The sequence below is a fragment of the Myotis lucifugus genome, unplaced genomic scaffold (assembly GCF_000147115.1).
Source record: "Myotis lucifugus unplaced genomic scaffold, Myoluc2.0 scaffold_60, whole genome shotgun sequence".
Lineage (NCBI taxonomy): Eukaryota > Metazoa > Chordata > Mammalia > Chiroptera > Vespertilionidae > Myotis > Myotis lucifugus.
The window spans coordinates 2,475,436-2,485,458 of record NW_005871108.1 but is presented as its reverse complement, the minus strand read 5'-3'; positions in this window follow the sequence as shown (position 1 = coordinate 2,485,458).

The window sequence follows — 10,023 nt, the reverse complement described above, 5'->3', positions numbered from 1 at the left end:
GAGCGGAACTGTCGGGGTCCCCCTCCGCTAGCCTCTAGGCCGGGGCCGGCCGCCGGGGCCAGAACTAGGGACACGGTGGCGCCCACAGGCCATCAGGGCGACTCAGCCGCGCCGGGAGCGATGCTAACCCCGCCCCGAATGCTCTAACCCCGCCCCGAAAGGTTCTAACCCACCCCCGGGATGCTGATCTCCACCCCCACCTCCAGGGTCCTGATCGGGCCGCCTACGGATTTGTAGACACCGCCCACCCGAGGTTTCTAGCTCCTACCCCCAAGGATTCTGTCCTAGTCCCTGATGGATAATAACCCTACCTCCAAGGATTCTGTCATAGTCCCTGATGGATAATAACCCCGCCCCCAGGAATTTTAACCTCCCCGCAAAGATCCTAACACCTCTCCTAATGAGTTCTATTTCCGCCTCCCGACACGCTAACCTTGTTCCCAAAGGTTTTCAACCCACCACCAGGATTTTTACCCGCCCCCCCAAGAACCCTAACACCCACCTCCGTTTCCGCCTCCCAAAACCCTAACTCTGCCCCAAATGATTTTGAATCTCACTTGAAGGAAAATTTAAAAAAAAGAGAGTCCAGCCGGTGTGGTTCAGTGGTTGAGTGTCAACCGATAAACCAGGAGGTCACGGATCGATTCCTGGTCAGGACACATGCCCGGTGGTGGGGGGGGAGGTAGCAGGCAGCCCATTGGAGATACTCTCGCATCATTGATGTTTTACATATAGGTGTTGATTTCCGAGAGGAAGGGAGAAGGCGAGAGATAAAAACATCAATGATGAGAATCATTGATCGGCTGCCTCCTTCACGCCCCGACTAGGGATCGAGCCCGCAACCCCGGCATGTGCCCTTGACCGGAATCAAACCCGGGACCCTTCAGTCCCCAGGCCGAGGCCCTATCCACTGAGCCAAACCAGGTAGGGCATTTCATCATTGAAGTTTCTATTTCTCCCTCTCCCTCTCCCTTCCTCTAGGAAATCAATAAAAATATATTTAAAGAAAAAGATTTATAACCCTAACCCCAGAATTCTAGACCCGCTCCTAACCGATCCCCGCCTTGCTCCAAGGGATTTGAATCCGCCTCTCAAGATTCTAATCCAGCCCATGTGAAGATTCCAGCTCTGTTCTCCAGGGAGCCCAGATTCTAACCCCACTCTGGCAGGATTCTGGTCGCCCCTTCCCCCAGCAGTCTGGTCGTTTCCCCACCATTCCAGTCCCGTCCTTCTAGCCGGCCCCTCCCCCTCGCCATTCCCAAGCCTCCCAGGCCCTTCGGTTTCCGCCCCACAGGACCCAGGCTACGCAAAGGCCATGCAAAGTTCCTCCCCTGCAGGAACCGCCCTGGCTCATTCCTGGCGGGTTTCCGGCAGTTCAGAGGACTTTGAAAACGGAGGGGGCGGGAAGTCGGCCTCCAGGAAGAGAGATGCAGGTCCGGGGGACATGAGAGGGTCATCCCCAGCATCAGCTGTATCTTTTCCCACAAGTTTGTCATTGTGATGGCCAGGGACCATAGATAGCGGAAACATTCTCCTGTTAACAGCCAACGCGCCCCCGCCTCCCATTTTTTTCCTATTAAAGTAATGCTACAATATAAATCCATGTTCCAAAGTTCCTAACAACTAACAACTTGACTCTGGAATGCTTTTTATAACAAACACATCATTATAAGTATTCAGCTTGATAAGTTTTGGCAAATGTATACCCCTGGGTAACCACCACCATATGTTAGCATCAAAGAATATTTATACAATTACAAATTTTATCCTAAAACACTGCCTTACCAGTATTTGAGGTGGCAAACATTTTGTCTATTCATTCATTCATTCATTCATTCATTGTCATGGGGAATAAAGCTGATCACAAGAGGTGATGCTAAATGCTGCATCTTTGGAGTCAGACTAGAGTTCAAACCCTGGCACTACCATATATCAACAGTGACATTGCACCTCTCTGACCTCAGTTTCCTCACCTGTCAAATGGGAATAATACTAGTATTTACCTCAGTGAGTCATTGTGAGAATCAACTAGCATCTTACGTCCAAGGATGATGAGTATTATAAGAAAAATAAAGCAGAGCAAGGAGAGAGATAGTGGGTGGGTATATTGCACAACTCTGTGAATATATTACAAATCACTGAATTGTACATTTGAAATGATGAATGTATGCTATATTAATTATAATTCAATAAAAATGTTTTCTTTAAAAGAATGAAGGAACTCCCCATAGGGAACAAGTTGATAAGTGGAGGTGGGACAGGGTGTACAATAGCTTCTAGTGTATTTTACTATTTGCATAGAACGAGAGCGCAAACACGTGTGGGAATTCACCAGCACAAACAAGCCTGGTCTGAGTCAGGAAGGGCACACAGAGCGGTCTCCGCTGCAGCAGTCCCAGGGGAGTGGAACTGTGTAGCTGGATGACAGAGGCGGGAGGGAGACATTGGTTCTAGTAAACCCTTTGTACTCTTGAACTCTGAGCCACCTGGATATATTAACTATTCAAAAATAAAGTCAATTTTAAAAAAATCAGAGCTGGCTGGCGTGGCTTAGTGGTTGAGCATCAACCTATGAACCACGAGGTCACAGTTTGATTCTCAGTCAGGGCATATGCCTGTGTTGCAGGCTCGATCCCCAGTGTGGGGCATGCAGAAGGCAGCTGATCAACGATTCTCTCTCATCATTGATGTTTCTATCTCTCTCTCCCTCTCCCTTCCTCTCTGAAATAAAAAAAATATATATATATTAAATCAGAAACTCGTGGACAAGATAGAATTGACACTGGGTAGGATTTTTAGAGGGTGAAAAGAGTCAAGAAATATTCTGGGTGTGCACTTGACAGTGGTTCAGGGGTGGAGAAACAATGGAAGCAAAGGTATTGAGGTTGGACTGACTGCCTCTCGCTAGCTGTGACTTTTTTTCTCATATGCAAAGTGAAAATTCCTCACCAGGTCACTGAGCTATTGCACGAAAGCTCTTATTCTTGTGCCCTCACATCAACTCATTTAATCTCTTTGCGTAGGAATAACTCTAAATGGATAGTTTAGAGAGGTAAAGACACTGCCCAAGGTCACACAGACAGCAAGCAGTAGAGCTGGGAATCAAACCCATGACTTGGAGTTTCCAGTGGGTCTCCAAAGGCTATGCTTGCAATGACTACGCAGATTCAGTGTGTTCTGGACATTGAGGAGGAGAGAGAGGACATGACCCAGGGTTCAGTCCTGGAGGGCAGGAGCTAAGAAACAATGCAGACTTCACTTTACAGGGGATCAGATGCTGGCTCTTTCAAACATATATTTTCCTATTTTCAGGGGCATTTGCATTTCATATTTCAAGTTGTTAGGGACCACTGATGATTGTTCTATATTCAAAACAGGACGGGGGATAAGGAAGAGGGCCACAATCATTATTTCATGGCTCAGCTATTTCCCCTTTTATTTGCAAAGTAGCCAGTGTTTATTTCACAGCGACACCCTCCCAGGCAGGAGGTCACCACTGCCCTCATTTTCCAAGAGAAGCAAGTGACAGTCTGAGGAGACTAGCCCCTGAAACATTCCCAACAGCCCCCAGCAGGTCCTTGACCCTAACCCGCTTCTTAAAAAGCTCCTCCATCCTCCATCTTCTCTAGCCCCTTCTTCCTGCCTTATTTTTCTCCAGAGAACTTGTCACCACCAGGCACTATAGCACATATGTATACGTTCATCTGTTTATTGTCTCTCTATTCTATATTTTTCAAATTTCATGCAGGTGCTATTCACCTGCTCATTCTATAGATGAAGAAGAAACTGAGCCCAAGGTTTATGAATGATAGCACTGAGAGCCAAACAAACCATTCATTCTTTGATTCATTCTATTAACATTTATTAAGGGCTTACTATGTGCATCTCTGCTAGGGACTGGGAGCATGAGCACGCGCGCGCGCACACACACACACACACAATGGACAAGATAGTCTTGGCCTTCAAGCAACATCCAATCCAATTAAGGAGACAAAAACTTAAACCAGTAACTTAGATACAGAGTGAAAAATGCTGTGGTAGAGAGAGGCCCATGATATTGTAGGACCACGTGGGAGGGACACTGGCCCAGCCTGGAGTGCACCAAGGAGGACTTCTTGAAAGAGGTGACCCGTTGAAGTTTAAAGGATGCTAGTAGAAGATCATGGCAAAAGGCATTCCAAATAGAAGGGACAGCTTAACAAAGTCTTGAGGAAGGAACAGCCTGGCTTGTCTGATGAACTGCAACACTGTGTATGGTTGGTGCCTGAAACCGGGGCACAGCCAGGAGGAAGAGGAGGCTGGCGATGGGGAGCTGGAGTTTTCTCATTTATTTTTTTTTAATTTAATTTTTTATTTTTTTTATAGCAAAGGTGGAAATTTATTGAAGAATAGATACAGACTCCCACGTGGGGAGAGGGAAGAGTCCCACAGAATGAATGTAGGGAGGAGGAAAAGGGTCCCACAGAATGAACTCCCACGTAGGGAGGAGGAAAGGGTCCCCTGGAGTTTTCTCATGTAGGTGACCTGGGAGATTTGCCATCCTAAAGGCAGCTAACTTCCAGCTCAGGGGTTTGGTGGCACTGGGCAGAGATGGGGATTCTGGGGGTGCTAATGAAGTTGTTTTTCTGACCCCAGCTGCGTGGCCACCTCCAGCTGACAGGTCCCCCCTCCCCCGGGAGAGAGGGGAAGGGCTCGGTTTCACAACTCCCATCCCTCCCCCAGTGTCCCCAGAGGCCAAGAAAAGAGGAAGCTCTTAGGGGACTTCCTCTTGGGTCCTGGTGCGCTGGAACCCCAGGCAGGTGGGGGAGGAGTAACGGGGAAGGGACAGAATGGGACCTGCCCACCCTCTGGCATTCCCCGAAATAAAAAGGCCTGGTCCTCAGCCCCGCCCCCATTCAGAGTTGTCCAACCTCCTGCAGGGCGTGCCCAGGCCTGGGTGCTAGGAGAATGGGCTCTCGATTCAGCAATTCTAAGTTACCGTCCCTTCCTGCGCAAGACCTCCTCTCTGAGCCTGGCATCTTGAATGAGGAGGCACATAACTTACTCAGCAATTTAAAACGGAGGCGATGTGCATGAATTGACACGGAGAGATCCCCAAGACCACATGCGTAATAGTATAGAGGGTGGATTCATTTTTTAAAATAACGTGATTTTGTATTTATCTACATTTGTATGTAAATGTGTTACAGGCAGTTAAGACAGACATGAGCAGAGCAAGGATGATGGGCCAGGTACAGAAGGTCACGGGGTGGAAAAAGCACCAGGTGCCTAGCAACAGACAATCATTTGTAGGGTGGGACCTTGCCCCCAGGGTGACTTTTCCTCCCTCGCCTATGGATAGTCACATGGTTTGGACCCCCTGACCTTTCTTTCCTAGAGATAACATCTATGCTTCAGTTGTATTTCAGCTCCAGGCCCAGATAAGCAACTAAACCAGCCGGGGCTTTGGCTGATGTCAGGCCCAGCTGCATTGAATAATGACCCCCTACCTTGATGCTGGCCAATCAGTAGAGACCACAACCCTGAAAGGTTTCCAGGGCACACCTGGAAAACTGCTGAATATTCTATTAAGATATTTCCCTGGGACCGCCCCTACAATCTCTGCTCTTAAAACCTTTAGGATGAGGTATGCCCTCCCTCCCAGGAGCAGGCCCATGACTTCCTCCCACCCCCAAGTTCCAAGGGCCCTTCCATTACCTCTATGATCTAAGCCCATTTCTTCCAGGAATTACTTTTTCTACCTCTGAAATTTACCCAATAAATGCTCTCTTATAGTTTGGGTCTGGACTCTAATTCCTTCCTAGCCAGAATCCAAGTACCAAGGTTGTTGAATCCAGGTTTGGTCTGACCCTACCTACAACAAATGCATAGAGAAAGGTCTGGAAACTACACAGCCAACAAGAACAGAGGTTGCCACTGAAGAAGAAAGGAACATTATGATAAGGGAGAAAGAGATGGTGACTTTTTCTCTATTTGTTTAAAAATTTTTAATTAGACTATATTCATTTTTTAAAATACATTTTATTGATTTCAGAGAGAGGAAGGGAGAGAGAGATAGAAACATCAATGATGAGAGAGAATCATTGATCAGCTGCCTTCTGCACACCCCACACTGGGGACTGAGCCTGCAACCCAGGCATGTGCCCTGACCGGGAATCCAACCATGACTTCCTGGTTCATAGGTCAATGCTCAATCACTGAGCAACACCAGCCAGGCTATATTCATTTCCCCCCATTGACCTCTTCTAACTTACCCCCGCCCCCCTAAACTATACTCATTTTTATTTGTGTAATTAAAATAATAATAATAATAATAATAATAATAGAGAGGATTGTTATAGTATATTGTTATCGAAGGTGCTTTTCTCCATTTTATTATGAAAATTTCCAAACATACAGCAAAATTTAAAAACTTCTACAATGAAACTCCCACCCTCACCACTTACGTTCTACTGAAAGGTTAAAGTTGGTGGTGCGAGGGGCAGGCTAAATAGCCGTCTCAGATGGTAATTAAAGAAAACTGAATTTATTTGAGGAAAAGGGGATGGGAGACGGGGATAGCCAACGGGAAGGGCTACACAGAGAAAAGGGGGCCTTAGAGACAGGTTCAGGGGGTTAGCCCGAAATGAGCTGCCGCTGCCCGTTGCTCCCCTGGTTGCAAGTCTCCTGGGGTCCCTTAGAGGTTGGGGGCTACGTGACTTTGGGGGAATGGCACAGGCATCCTCTTTTGACCTGAGGGTATTTATCTCTTTCTTGCAGGTGGAAATCTTAGGAGAGATCTCAGGGGAGGGTCTTAGTAGAATATTCATCAGCTTTCCAGGTATGTGCTTTCAGAGTCATGGTCTCCACTGATTGGTTGGTGCCAAGGCAGGGGTCATTAGTCAGTGACCTGCGGCAGCCACTGTACCACTTGTCTGGTTTTGCTGCTTTTCTGGGCCTGGAGCTGAAACACAACTGAGGCCTAGATGTTATCTCTAGGGAGGAAAAGGTCAGGGGGTCTAAACCACATGACCGGTGATATGCTAGGGGAGGAAAGGTCACCCTGGGGGCAAGGTGCTTGTTTTCCCGTTTTTTCCCCTTGCTAGGCATCCGGGTCTTTCTACCCTGCTGAGTTTCTGAACCTAGGCTCTAACAAACAGTTATCTCACACAGCTTCTGTGGGTCAGGAATCTGGGAGCAGCTTGTTCAGTGGTTCTGGCTTGGAATTTCTCATGAAGCTACAGTCAAGGTCAGCCTGGGCTGCAATCATCTGAAGGATTGACTGGGGCAGGAGGATCCATTTCCAAGGTGACTCACTCACATAACTGTCAGCAGGAGGCCCTAGGTTCTCACCATGTGAACCTCTCCATAAGGCTGCTTGATTGTGTTCATGACACAGTGGCTGGCTGCCCCCAGAGTGAGTGATCCGGAAGAACAAGGTGAAACATCCCTATTCAAGGTCTGTGTGCTGCGCCAGCACGGCCAAGGGTGAACCTGAGTGGGGGCGGCTGAAAGGCTTACAAAAGACAGACAAGAGTATGAAAGCTGGGTCTCGGTGGGACGCTGCTTCTCTGAGAGACAGCGACAACGCCCACAAGCCGTGTCTTTATTTTATAGCAGACTACTGGCCCGGTGCACGAAATTCATGCACATTAAAAGGGGATTAATTAGAGAAAATATTTTAATATTGCTATTTGCCCTTTCTCTATAATAGAAGTGTCAGAGATGAAAAAAAATTAGTAAAATGTATATGAAAATCTTCTTCCTGTCAGAGTCTGGGGCGCGCCGCGGGACCCAGAGTCAAGTCCCCGCCCACCCACGTGTGCCTCAAAATTGTGCAAGACCCAGACCCAGCCAGCCCTCCCCCCCACCATTGGGCTAGATCCAGACCCGGCAGGTCCCACCCTTGTCAAGCCCCGCCGGGCAGGGGGCACAGCCTCCGGTCTCCTGGCCTGGCGCCAGGGTGGGGGGCGCGGCCTGAGGTCCCCCAGCCTGGGCCTGGGCGGGGGTGCACCTTCAAGTCCCCCATCAAGCCCCGCCAGGTGGGGGGCATGGCCTGAGGTTCCCCGTCAAGCCCTGCTGGGTGGAGGGCATGCCCTGAGGTCCCCTGTCAAGCCCCACAGGGACTGGGGGCGGGGGCACAGCCTCAGGTCCCTGCTGATTGCTTGTTAAGGCTCATTACAAGAACTTGGCCTCTGCTGTGGGTGCAGCCATCTTTGTGGCAGAGTGACTGTCAATTTGCATATTCCCTCTTTATTATATAAGATGCCATGAGGCAAAGTAAGGGCATGACCAAGATGTTTACAACATTCTCATGGGTTTCAATCCTACTCAATTATATGCACCTGAACTCTATCAAGCCCACATACTCAGGCACATGGGGCCACGTGTTTGGACGATAGGTTCAAGCTTACAACTACAGCTGTTGGCTATAATTGTGCTGGGAAGGCTCTGTCCTCCAAGCTGGGACTTGCACGTGGCAATGAGAGGACTGTGCCCTCTCATTAGTCCTAGGCTTGAACCTGTCCAAACACTGTAGCCGCTCTCCACAGGTCTGTCGACCTCGAGGCACAATGGTGGTGCATATGACTCCTAGGTGGGAAGGGTCTATGCAAGAGCATGAATACCAGGAGGTAAGACTAGTTGGCAACTTTGTGGAGAAGGTGGTCATTATGAATATGCATTCTACTTTCCTTAGAACTTGCTCTGTGCTGGTGCTGTGTTGGGTTCCACAGAGTGTAGGAACGAGTCAGAATCAGCACTCCCCCTTCCCCTCCCAAGAGGGGTGTGTGTGTGAGTGTGTGTGTGTGTTAGGGTAGAGTATGCAGGCAGACATGAAAACAGATGGTCTTATAGAGTACAATAAATATCACAATAGCATCTTTTTTTTAAAATATATTTTATTGATTTTCCACAGAGAGGAAGGGAGAGAGACAGAGAGCCAGAAACATCGATGAGAGAGAAACATCGACCAGCTGCCTCCCGCACACCCACCACCGGGGATGTGCCTGCAACCCAGGCACATGCCCTCGACCGGAATCTAACGGGGGACCCTTCAGTCCGCAGGCCGACGCTCCATCCATTGAGCCAAACCGGCTCCGGCACAATAGCATCTTTTAAAAAAATTGCTTTTCTATGACTTATATTCATGACATGACATTTAAGACACATTGTGAAAATAAATTTCCTTCCATCCTTATCCTATACACTCAGAGGCAGCAACCATCACTTGTTTTGTATATCCTTCCAGAACTATTCCATGCATATACGCAAGACACTCCCCTCCACCTTTAAACAGAAAGAATGCACTCTCCTAAGTACATTGTTCTGCACCTTACTTTTTTCCCCTCTTTATTTTGGAAATAATTTCATATCAGTACATAGGGAGCTACCCCATTCTTATTTATGGCTGCATGGTATTCTATTGTCTGCCTGGCCCACGGTTTATTTAACCAGTCCCTGTCACTGGATGTTTTATTCATTTCAAATCTCTTGTTATTAGAAACAAAGACATGCCTGGCCAGAGTGGCTCAGTGGTTGAGCATCCACCTGTGAACCAAGAGGTCATGGTTCAATTCCCTGTCAGGGCATGTGCCCAGGTTGCGGTTTGATCCCCAGTGGGGGGCATGCAGGAGACAATGATTTTCTTTCATCATTGATATTTCTCTCTCTCTCTCTCTCTCCCTTCTTTCTTCCTCTCTGAAATCTATAAAAACATGTTCTTAAAAAAGAAACAAAGCCATGACATCCACCATTTCCACTTGTGTCAGAGAAATTCCTAGCAGTGCAAATTCTTGGATCAAAGGGTCTGTGCATTTAAAATATTGGTAGATGTTGCTTGATAGGATTTTACCACCTTACCCTCTCACCCACAATGTACCAGTGTGCCTGTTTCCTCACACTTACACCCAAATGGTAAGTTATCAGACATCCCAAACTTCGCCAATCTAGTAATTGAAAAATGGTTTATCGGTGTAGTATTAATTTGCATTTTTCTCATTATAAGTGAGGCTGAACATCTTGTCACATGTGTCAGAGTCATTT